At 48.3% G+C, this 13,001-nt stretch overlaps 1 protein-coding gene across 4 annotated transcripts in view; it reads left to right on the forward strand.

The window, feature by feature from the left end:
* The window catches only part of MAP2K3 (mitogen-activated protein kinase kinase 3), a 470,125-nt gene that overhangs the window by 344,590 nt on the left and 112,534 nt on the right, over window positions 1-13,001 (forward strand). The gene's annotated exons all lie outside the window — the stretch shown is intronic.

The following is a 13,001-nucleotide window of genomic DNA, read 5'->3' on the forward strand; positions in this document are numbered from 1 at the left end:
ATGCCCTATGATGGACAACACCTATTTGGCGACAAAATAGATAAGGCCTTGCAGACAATCAAAAAAGACACAGACACTGCAAGAGCTCTTGGCACATTACAATTCAAAAACCATTCGTTTCGAGGGCACAGGGGCAGGGGTCAACCCTCTTACAGGGGATCATATCAAGGAAAATCTCTTATTCCTACTATCAAAATCGTTCGCAATACCAGCAGCGGCAACAGCAACAAGGTCGTCAGACCTCCTACGGGAGATCGAACTTCAAGGGGGAAAAACCAGAGGAAACCAGCCGGGGGACGCCAATGACCATTTCCAACAGCCAGTCCCTCCACCGTCCCTTCAAAATTGGAGGAAAATTGACACACTTCTTCCAAAATTGGAGATCAGTAACAACGGATCGGTGGGTACTCCAATTAATCCAACACGGACACTCATTGGAATTCAGTTCAATCCCACCGTTAACTCCTCCTCGCAAGATTCAACACAGGCACCTTTGATTACTCCTTCAAGAAATCTCTTCAATGTTGAAAAAAGGAGCAATAGAGCGAGTTCCATCAGCTCAAAAAGGGAAGGGATTTTATTCCCGCTTCTTTCTCATACAACAGAAGAAGAAGAAATGGAGGCCCATTCTAGATCTCAGAGCACTCAATACATTCTTGAAGAGCCAATCGTTTCGAATGGTGACCATCCAGGAAATCTTGGGATCCCTAGAGGAAGGAGACTTTATGACGTCTTTAGACCTGCAAGACGCATATTACCATATCCCAATACACAGGCGCCACAAATAATTCCTAAGATTCGCAGTAGCAGGTCAACACTACCAATTCTGTGTCCTCCCATTCGGACCCAAATCAGCGCCTCGCATTTTCACAAAGTGCCTCTCTCCTGTGGCAGCTTTCCTACGTCAACAAGGTCACGAGGTCTTCCCCTACCTGGACGACTGGCTGGTGAAGGCACCATCTATGACAGACGCACAAATGTCTTCCAACGCCTGTCTCACTATTTTCCAACGCCTAGGTCTGACATTCAACTACGAGAAATCGACCTTACAGCCCACCAAAGTTATAACATTCCTGGGGGCAACTCTAAATACGACCTCTTCCAAAGCATTCCCATCTCGGGAAAGAAAACACAAACTGATCACTCTGGCCACCGCAGTGTCTTCAAGGAACACCGTCAAAGTCCGTACTTTCAAGTCCCTACTAGGGATGATGTCTTCTTGCATACTACTCATTCCTCACTGTCGGCTCAGAATGCGCCCCCTCCAGGAGGCCTTGACCAAGCAGTGGACTCAATGTACAGGTTCTTTCGAGGATCACATAGTCATTACTCGACAAATAACCAAGGCCTTACTTTGGTGGAGAACAGACAAGAACCTATCGAAAGGTCTGACGTTCTTGATGCCTGCAACTCCACATGTCATAACTACAGATGCTTCTCTAGAAGGATGGGGTGCAGTCCTTCAAGAATTCCAAATCAGTGGCAAGTGGACGGAACAAGAAAGGAAACTACATAACAACCTCCTAGAACTGAGGGCAGTCCTCCACTCTCTCCAGGCATTCTTCCCTCGCATCAAAAACTCAGCAGTGCTTGTAAGAACGGACAACACAACCACAATGCACTACTTGAACAAGCAGGGAGGGACACGTTCGCTGACACTATCTTGCGAATCGCAAAAAATTTGGAACTGGCTAGTACACAACAACATCAAACTATCAGCAGAGTATGTCCCAGGCAAGGACAACGTCATAGCGGACGCTCTAAGCAGACAGAGGTCACTGTCCCACGAATGGGAACTAGACCAAAAAGTACTGAACGACATCTTCTCGGAATGGGGGAGACCGCAAATAGACCTCTTTGCCACCAGGGAGAACGCCAAATGCCGCAACTTCGCAAGCTGGCATCCCCAACCGCAGTCACTAGGAAATGCATTTTCCATCGCATGGCGCAACGTGTTTGCGTACGCATTTCCGCCATTTCCCCTGATAACAAGAGTCATTCGGAAAATGAAAACGGAGCACTGCACCTTGATTCTCATTGCCCATACTGGCCGAGACAGCATTGGTTCACGGACCTCCGTCGCCTCTCAGTCCAACCATCAATCCATCTGGATCAACATCCCTCTCTACTCTCGATGTCCAAAGGCCAAGTACTCCACCCGAATCTACAATCTCTCAGATTATCGGCATGGCTCCTGAGTACTGAGAGTTCTGCCAACTAAACATCCCGCAGGAGTGCAAGGAAGTCCTAGCTAAGGCAAGAGCAGTTAGCACAAACAAAACTTATTCCTTGAAATGGAAACGCTTTTGTGTTTGGTGTAAGGACAACGATCTTCATCCCTTAAGGATCACTCCGGAGCAGTTACTACCATATTTATTACATCTGGCACAATCAGGACTTGCCCATGCCTCTATCAGAGTTCATCTGGCAGCAATCTCCCACTTTACAAGAACTTCAAAAGTACCTTCTCTATGGTCCAACAGATTACTAAAGCAATTCCTTAAAGGGCTCTATAGATCATTTCCGCGGACGCGAAGAGTTCCACCAACGTGGCACCTTAACGTGGTACTCGACCAATTGATGAAACACCCGTTTGAGCCCATCCATAGGGCTGATATCAAATACATTTCATGGAAAACAGCACTTCTTCTGGCTTTGACCTCACCGAGAAGGGTCAGTGAGTTACAAGCTCTTTCCATACAAGATCCTTTCATGCAGTTCAGAGAAGACAGAGTGATTTTAAGAACTAATCCTCGCTTCATTCCTAAAGTCCCCTCGGACTTCCATTTAAATGAACCACTTGTACTTCGCTCATTCTTCCAAAATCCCAGTACTGCAGCTGAAAGATCCCTTCACTCTTTGGACCTAAAAAGATGTCTTAAATTTTATCTAGACAAACAAAACATTTCAGAAAAACGAATCCGCTTTTCATCGCTTTCAGCAGACCTAGAAAAGGCATGCCACTTTCCAAACAAAGCATTTCACGATGGATATCATCTGCAATTGCCTTTTGCCATGACAAAGCCGGACGTCCATTACATTCCAAAGTCCGAGCGCATTCCACAAGAGCGGTGTCCACATCGGCGGCACTATTCGCTGGAGTACCGATTCTGGACATTTGCAGGGCAGCGACCTGGAAATCGCCGCATACATTTACCAGGTACTACTGCCTGGATACGGAACTGATGCAGGTTGCAGCTGTGGGCCAGGCTGTACTTCGCCATCTATTCCAGTAAGATGAGCCTTCCTCCTTCCCACCGTCCTGTACTGGTATGCACATTTATTTACTTTATTCTTTGTATTTGTTGATGGTTACTAGTCGCATGATATGTATTATCTCAGACTGCTCGTAATGTTCCATCACAAATGTGCATAATGTATTGCTTGCTACTCTGATTCAGGCATGTGAATCTATGAAAGACACCCATAATACTGGATAAGAAATGCGTTACTTACCTGTAACTGCAGTTATCCAGTATTGGTGTCTTTCATAGATTCACATGCAACCCTCCCGCCTCCCCAGGAAGGTCTCATCTCTCCCTCTATAACATATATTACGTCTACCTAGCTTGGTGCGTACGAAAATCTGAGAGACTGAGGCTCCTGGCAGGAAGGTTCTAGAGGGAGGTGGTAGCTGATTGGCTACCTTCAGGAGTTTGGTCCTTTTTACAAAAGGACATAGATAGGCTACTAAGGCAAGGCCCTTAGGCCTACTTTTCTCTATGTATGTCTATAGGACATTACTTTTCTATGTACCGGGGACTCCCATCTCGACGACGGGGAATGATTCAGGCATGTGAATCTATGAAAGACACCAATACTGGATAACTGCAGTTTCAGGTAAGTAACGCATTTCGTTTCACTCCAGAAGAGGGCTGAGCTTTTGTATCAATCGTACCAAAGACCATTTAGTGGGGAATCAGATCTTTGTGAGGTTCTCTGCAGCAAAGAAAGGCAAGGCAGAGCAGAAAAGTGTTCTGTCCAGATGGATAGTCCACTGCATTAAGATCTGGAACATATTGGGCAAGAAGCAGCCTCCGAAGGATTGAGGGCGTGTTCCACTATGGCCAAGGCTGCTACCGCAGTGTTGGCACACTGAGTGCTTGTCCTGAACATTTGTATGGCCTTAATATGGGCATCAGTGCACAAGTTCATGAACATTTACTGCCTGGGCAGTCAGGTTGGATTGGAAGGGCATTTTAACTCTTCAGTCTTGCAGGACACTTTGGTCTTAGTCATTCCGAAGATGCACCACAGGGGGTAGTAATGCTTTGTTATCTATTCTACAGGTGAGGAATCTCAGGGTTAGAAGTATCCCTCAGAAGAACACAAACAACACTCTTTGGTGGATACTCTATCTAACCGCAGATCTATCACTGCCCTCCTTCCTCCCAGCTCTGTGGAATAGCCTCTTTTCCATCTAAAAAGGTCCCAAATAAGAGACCTGCATGTTGGTCCAGTTGATTGTTTTTTTGGGCTCCATGTGGACAGAGTCAAGAAAGAACTGATGGGCGGCTCTTATAAGCAGTTCCAGCTATCGCTTCCGGGGTGGAAGGCTGTCTACTCTGAGCGACTGAAAGCTACCTACTGGCTTTCTGGAGCTATGCTGAAATATCTTCCGAATGCAATCTAGCTCCTGGGCTACCTTAAGGTGAGGAATCTGTGGTTAAATAGCGCATTGACCACAAAGTTTGTAACCAATGGTAAGTAACTTGTTCATTCAATCTTTCCAGCTGATTATGCTCTCTGGGCTCGGTACTCCATGGGAAAGCTTGATTGTTTATCAGTGGTACATTTGGAGCATATAGCGGTCCCAACCCTGTACATTTAATAAGTATTTTCCAGGCCTTGGCAGTGCACCTGATTGAATTAATAGCCCTAGTACCCTGGATACTTGGGTTGTTCAGAACTGCACACAGGCAGAATGAGTTGGCTATATTTGTTTTGATCACATCGTGCAGCACTGGATTTGTTTTGTGGTGTCTGTAGTGGTTGAGGTTTGCTTTCGCCCACAGTTAGTATCGTTCAAGATCAGGGATCTGTAATCTGTTCTATGCGTAGGGCTTCAGGAGTGTTACACAATTGATTGTGGTTTGCTTGCCACCACATTGAATTTAAAGAAAGTAGATTATAATGTCATTGGCCAAGTTTTTGTTATCTAAATTTATCAGAAACATTGAGTGATCGGAGTAACATCATACAGAGTCTTTCTTCAGTTTGAAGAGAGCTTTGCTCATTGTCAGTGGCAATATCCCAGTTGCATTCAAATCCTCATAGTCCCGTAGTAGGGTTAGCGTCAAGATGTCTGTGTATTCTTTATAGTACTCAGACGTGAGTCCCTCGCTTCCAGGGGCATTTGCCGGGCACTTTGTGTATTATTTGTTGATGTAATCTATTGATAATGGTTGAACTATGTATTCCCTATGCAGATCCCCCATCCAAGCAATGGCAATGTCCTCCATCTCAGTATCCGTGCACAAAGTATGTGCTGTGTATAGGTCAGTTCAGAAGTTCATGAGTTCTTTGAGTATCTCCTCCGTCTCCTATATCCTGCCACCTGTCCAATCCTGCAGAGCTGTTGCATCAGTGGATGTGCCAGAGAGCTTTTCACAATACTGTATCTACGTGCAGTGGCAAATTTACCTGAATACCGTATTTTTCTTCATGTTCCTAGAGTAGCTCCAATATCTGCCTTTGTACCAGCGTATTGGATTTAACCAAATGCATCACCTCTTTCTCTTAAAGAACGGTCTCAAAATTAGTTAAGGTGGTTCTAAATGAGCTTAGTATCCAACCTTAAAGGCCTGCAACACTATCCAATGGCCAGAGTTAGTGGTGAGCTTGAAATTCCCAGATTTCCTCTCACACTTCTTGAAACACACGGTCCAGTGGTGCTTCTAGTGGTAACGGCTATGACCTCTACTGTACAGCTACATCTGGCAAAATCAGTGTGATATGCACAGGAGCTTGATCGGAAGTGGGTGGGCTAGGGGTGTAATATCAGAGATCCAGTTACAGATTTCTTAAGATTCCCTTTATCTTCCCTTGGATTATTAGTTAATGACCTTCTGAAATCGGTGCAAACTTTACTTGCCACAAGCCTATTGTTCTTTGGTCTTCCTGCCATTCGTGGCAGTGTTTTCATTCTCAGGTTACTTGCACTGTGGCCTGCCCCATTTGTAGGCCTCTTCCAGGCCTCAGATCTAGTAGTCTATCACAGCTGAATGCACTCCTGCAGTTTCTAAAATCAGGACATGATTGGCCATAACTGGTACACACAGTTTATTTTCTATGACCTGGTATCAACATTAAGCCGTGATTCATCCCAACAGTAGAAAATATTCACTCCTTGGGTGGTGCCTGACGTTAGTGCAGCCATCTTGGAATGCCAAAATATGGCGCCCCTTGGATTGCCCACAAGTTTACCAAAATACTACTATATTGTGAGTGCCAGCATTTTACGAGCACTGAGAATTTTACCATGGATGATCACATTTGGTCAAAAGAAATACCACTGTTATGCAAAGGCCAGGATGTTGCATGATGTGAGTAGCGGACATCATACCATGGATGTGTGTAGGTTGGCAAGAATTGCCACCATTGTAACACGGCCAGAATTTTACAAAATGGGACAGTGAACATCATCCCAAAGAGGTCTAGAAGTTGCCAATACTTAGTGCTATAAGGTGAGGGACAGCATTTTAACCATGGTGGGCATTGTAAACGGGTTGTCCACAGCTTGACATGATATACCACCATTATGCGAGTGCCATCTTTGTACCAGGGTTTTACCAGTGTGGGCAGTAGGCATCATTTAAAGAAAGTCCACAAGTTGCCAAGAATTGCTATCATAAAATGAAGGCCAGCATTCTATCTGTAATGGGCAATGGGCATCATCTAGTGGATGCATGCTAGTTGCCAAGAATTACCACCATTGTGTCAGGGCAAGCAATTGTACCATGATGGACAGTGTGTACAACAGACATGCATACCGACACAACACTCACCCACACCAACACAACTGAGTTATTTTTTTTTTAGTTAGTTACCTTCTGTTATTGGGCCGTCCACCATCTCTCATTACCGATCCTTTTCTTCATACAACAGGCAGCTGCTTCCTATTGGTACTCCTAGGAAAAGGTGGGGTGGATGGCAACACCTCAGGTGGCCATAGGGAAGGTGGAACGTGAGTTCATGGGTAAAGGGGCTGGCAGCAATGACTTAAAGGGAGAGGAGGAATAAAGTGGAAAACAAAATAATGAAATATAAGTTCGAGGCATGTGGGCTGCTGAATTCATATCTATAGCATAGATCGCCGCCTAGTGTTGGGTCCAGATGATTGCACATTGTTGTCCTGGAAGAGTCTTCGAAGTATCACAAGATAGGTGGCTCCTCCCCTGGACTACAGTGCGCATGGGCATCGACTCCATCCCCAGATTGTTTTTTTCCGCCATTGGGTTCGGATGCATATTTGATCACTCAAGTTCGGAATCGATAGAAACTTTCTTTTAGGCCCAAAGGCCTTTCCTATAGCGTCGGTATTGTCTTGCGTTCGGTGCCCAGCTCTGTTCCGGCTCAGTTCCCGAGTCGGACATCCAGAGGAGTCGCGTGGCTCTTCGGTGCTCGAGGCCCAGTCAACGCAACCAGACTTATTCGACGACACATCATGGAACGGAGCCCGTTCAAGAGATGCCCCGTGTGCAACTCAAAGTATCCCCACATCGATGTCCACCCAGTGTGTGCCTGTCGCCGGATCACGATGAAGCCAACTGTATGGCTTGTTCTCGTTTTCGCTCCAAGAAGACGATTCGACTTCGGCGCGTGGCGTGCCAGGAGGCCCAGCAGACGGCCCCTGACCCGGTGAACATTTTCGAGGGGGAAGAAGCAGACGAGCAAGAAGATCGAGAGCCGATTTCAACTCCAGCGGCGGAGATCGACTCCAACTATGACGCAGACGTCGAAATGCTCGATACAGAAGACGTCGTCGACGAGGTAGGAGACAACAATGAGGCCACGGAAGATAGCTCAGGTGAAGAGCTATGCCCCGTTCGAATAATAACTAAGGCTCAGGTCGAGGGATCCTTACCCAAGATCTTACTCCTACATCCACGGTCTCGCCTCCGGGCCCGGCTACGGACATTTCTACGGAGCCGCCATTAGTCAAATCGAAACCGAAAGTGAAAGCTTCGGTCTCGACAAAACCGAAAGTGATAGAGGCGCCGTCGAAGCAGAAAGCGACTGTCACCTTGGTCGGCTCCACGTCTTCGGACCTGTCGGCGCAGGCGAAGCCAAAGAAGGTTGTCGAACCGGTGAAGTCGCTCAAAGGCGTCGAGCCGAAGACGGGGGCACCGAAACCGCTTGTCAAGGACGCCGACCCGAAACCGTCGACACTGACAGAGGACTCTGAGCTCCGAAAGCTGTCGATCCTGCACGTCGGCCGGAAAAGGCCAAAAGTACGGTCGCCCTCGAGTCTGCACATGGTGGTGGATCGAGAGCACCTGTCGGGTCGACGAAACCGTCCGCATCCTTCACGAAGCAGGTGTCGGACTCGTTGCAACGCATCAAGGACAAGGCTTCCGCGGTCGATCCGAAGGATACTTCCACCCCGAAGCCCGCTGCCAAGCCGCAAAAGTCGACGGCGCCGATTCAGTTCACGCTGCCGCCGAAAGTGGCGCCGAAGGCGTTCGCGCCCAGGACGGGCGTCGACGCGTCCATGAAGGTGTCCACGGGGCCGAAGCCTACCCCTGCAGTTGTAGGCACAAAGCATCGACAACCCCTACTGGAGGAGCAGTCGTAACAATTTATCGACGCCGACACCGGTAAACTTTCCATCTACAAGCGAAAGATCACACCGGCACAGCCTATGGAGTCCTACACAATTCCTTTGAAGAGGAAAAAGGCTTCTACGGATTCCCCAGTTCTTGTTGAACTGATTACTCCACATGCTCAGGACACTGCCCCAATCTCGCCCACTTACTCAGATGTGGAGGCTGGGGAAGGGGACGATGAGGAGTACAACTACCCTGCCGACACTGATCCTGAGGATCACCATGACACATGGGCAGATGCTGGGGACCCAGGGGATCCGCAAACTGCCCCGGACACTCAAGTATATACTGTCAAAACCTCCCCTACTGAGGATTCTGTGGCATTTAATGCACTAATTGAGAGGGCAGCTAAGAATCACGACGTCCAGCTGCATTCTGACCCTATTGAAGTGGACTTTCTGTTTGATACCTTTTCCACCTCTGAAAAGACTGTCAAGACTCTGCCAATGCTGAAGGGTGTCTTGAAACATGCTGCAGACATTTTTAAAGAACCCACACGTGCCAGGGTTATAAACCACAGAATTGAAAAAAAGTACAAGCCGGCACCTTGCGACCCTACCTACATCAAGGGCCAGTTGCTGTTGGACTCCCTGGTCGTTTCTAATGCCCGGAAGAGGGCAAATTCACAAACTACTGGTGATGCTCCGCCCCCTGACAAGGAATCTAAGGTGCTAGAAGCATCAGGGAAGAGGGTGGCGGCTCAAGCGGCCAATATCTGGCGTATTTCTATCACGCAGGCGCTCTTGGCCAGATATGACAGGGCACACTATGATACACTTGAAACCCTGTTACAACACTTGCCAGATGAGTATAAGGAGGCAGCAGAGATGCTCATTCAAGAAGGGAAACTCATCTCAAATGCTTCTATTAAGTGTGCACTGGATGCAGCGGACACCGCGGCCAGGGCCATTAACACAAGTGTAATGTTGCAGCGTCAAGCCTGGCTCAGAATCTCCGGGTTCAAACCGGAGATACAAACCCCCATCCTCAATCAGCCTTTAAACCTGGATCACTTATTTGGACCTGAGGTGGACTCCACCCTGGAAAAAATCAAAAAAGACACCGAGACTGCAAAGTCTATGGGGGCTCTCCAGTCCCAGCAGTTCAGGGGTAGTACTTTTCGTCGCTCAAGCAATAGAGGTGTTTCCAGAGGCCAGATGTCCCAGCAAACACAGTACACTAAAAGTGGTGCACAAACCTCTTACAACAAACAGAGTAGAGGCGGCTATCGCGGCAACAGCACCAAGGGCAGAGGTCGTGGAAACAACAACTCCCGATCCTCCGCCGCCAACAAACAGTGACGCCTTGTCACTGCCCCCCGACCATAAAACGCCTGTCGGGGGGAGACTCCAACGGTTCCTGCCAGTCTGGAAATCCGATTCAGAAAAGGGGGTGGTGATGAACAGAGTGTCTGAATTAAGCAGACCACTCTTACCCAGTCCAAAGATCAGGGCTTGATCCATCACCGTTATTTAGCTCACTGCCCCATCCCAGCTCAGAACCTGGCTATATGCAAATTAGTCTGTCCCTGGCCCAGTGCATCATGGGAACAGGGCAGACCAAACTACCAAGCCAATACTTCACCAGAAAGGATGCAAGCTACCGGGGACCGGTTTCTGGAATTTCAGCCTCATCGGCCCGGCTTGCTTGAATCCATCACCACAGACGGGTGGGTCAGAAAACGTATCCAGTACGGTTATTGTCTGGAGTTAACGTCCACTCCACCCAACATCCCCCAAAGCACCGTCCTATGTCAACAGAGCATTTGCACTTATTGCAGCAAGAGGTGCTCGTCATGCTGCAAAAAGGGGCAATCGAGCTCGTGCCAGTGGAACAAAGAGGCTCGGGAGTGTACTCCCTGTACTTCTTGATCCCAAAGAAAGACGGGTCCCTGCGACCCATACTGGACCTCAGGCCCCTAAACCGGTAAATTCTCTCAGAACACTTTCATATGCTCACGTTGCGGCAGGTTCTTCCGTTGGCTCAATCAAGGGGATTTCCTCGCAACATTAAATCTAAAAGACGCATATTTTCACATTCCACTACATCCGTCACACAGAAAATACCTCAGATTCACCATTCAAAATCAGCATTACCAATTCAAGGTCCTCCCTTTCGGAGTGACCACAGCGCCCAGGGTGTTCACAAAATGCCTGGCGACAGTGGCTGCGCACCTCAGGAGACAAAACTTTCACGTCTACCCTTATCTGGACGACTGGCTTGTCCAAGCAAAGTCGGCCCAGCAGTGCGCTGCCAACATGTCCCACACCATTCACCTTCTTCACAATCTGGGATTCTCACTGAATTATCCAAAGTCGCACCTTCAGCCAGCCCATGTGCGGCAGTATCTGGGCACGACGATAGATACTCTGGCGGCCACAGCGCAGCCAAATTCTGTGAGGATCAACAGCATTCAATTGCTAATACAGAAATTCAGACCGCATCACTCTCTTCCAGCACGAGTGTTCATGCAGTTGATAGGCATGATGGCCTCCTGCATCTTCATAGTCCCGCATGCGAGACTACATATGCGTCCGCTTCAAGAGTGCTTGGCACGTCAGTGGAATCAGGCTCACGGACAGTTGAAAGACCTAGTGTTGGTGACCGGTCGGGCATACACCTCTCTGCATTGGTGGAATCCACACAACCTTTGCAAGGGCCAGCCGTTCCAGGAGCCTGTTCCACAGATCATCCTAACGACGGACACTTCTCTCCAGGGTTGGGGAGCTCATGTACTCCACTACACCGTGCAGGGACTATGGACGACACAGCAAAGGAAGATGCACATCAACCACCTAGAGCTGATGGCAATCTTCATGGCAATGAAGGCATTCAAGATACATCTGTGCAACAAAGTCTTGTTGATCCGGACGGACAACATGACAGCCATGTACTACATTCAAAAGCAGGGAGGTACACACTCTCCACAGTTGTCTCATCTGGCTCAGAGCATGTGGAAGTGGGCCATTCAGAGGAACATCTTCCTCATGGCGGAACACCTCCCAGGCAAGGACAATCAGATGGCGGATCTGCTCAGCAGGTACAGCCACCAAATGCACGAGTGGGAGCTACATCCATCAGTACTCCACCCGTACTTCCAGCAGTGGGGTCATCCAGAGATAGACCTGTTCGCCACACGGGAAAACGCCAAATGCCAAAGCTTTGCCGCCAGGTTCCCGCACCCACAGTCGCAGGGCAATGCGATATGGATGAACTGGTCAGGCAAATTTGCGTCCGCTTTTCCCCCAGCACCTCTAATACCGCTGGATCCCCCCCCCAGAGCCCACCCCACCCGTAAGCTGGGGGCCTCCATGGATTTCCTTGGAAATATCCCTTTAGAAGAAATTTGTAGAGCAGCCACATGGTCTACCCCACACACATTTACGAAACACTACTGTGTAGATGTGCACTCCAAGCAGCTGTAGGGCAGGCTGTTCTAAAGACACTTTTTCAAACGTCTGCAGCTGGCACAGGCGGCCGCCGCTAATGGAGGGACTGCTATATATTCTATGCTATAGATATGAATTCAGCAGCCCACATGCCTCGAACTGAATATGCTACTTACCAGTATGCATCTGTTCTTGGCATGTAGGGCTGCTGACATTCATATCGCCCGCCCTCCTCCCCGGCGCCTGTAGCGGCTGCAGAATTTACACTTACTATTAGCATGGCCATCGCTCACACTGTTACACTCCATCTTCGCCACAATGGCTAAAAACAATCTGGGGATGGAGTCGATGCCCATGCGCACTGTAGTCCAGGGGAGCAGCCACCTATCTCGTGATACTTCGAAGACTCTTCCAGGACAACAATGTGCAATCATCCGGACCCAACACTAGGCGGTGATCTATGCTATAGATATGAATGTCTGCAGCCCTACATGCCAAGAACAGATGCATACTGGTAAGTAGCATATTCATTATTGGAATGCTTGCAGAAATTTAAGACACTGGCAATCACCCAGGACTGTATTCTGTCCATTTCATATTTGCCCACTGTACCAGTCCAGATGTTGTCCTGGAGCAACCATATGCAAGTCAGTCTACCTTCTGAACAGTGACATATGCATTTTCAAACCAGTTTCATAGGTCTAGGGATGCAACTTGGATGCCATGGCTTAGCCCGCGAAGAACCCACATCTAGTAATATCTGTCTCAGTACCATAAGATCCCA

The sequence above is a fragment of the Lissotriton helveticus genome, chromosome 10 (assembly GCF_964261635.1).
Source record: "Lissotriton helveticus chromosome 10, aLisHel1.1, whole genome shotgun sequence".
In the NCBI taxonomy this organism is placed as follows: Eukaryota; Metazoa; Chordata; class Amphibia; order Caudata; family Salamandridae; genus Lissotriton; species Lissotriton helveticus.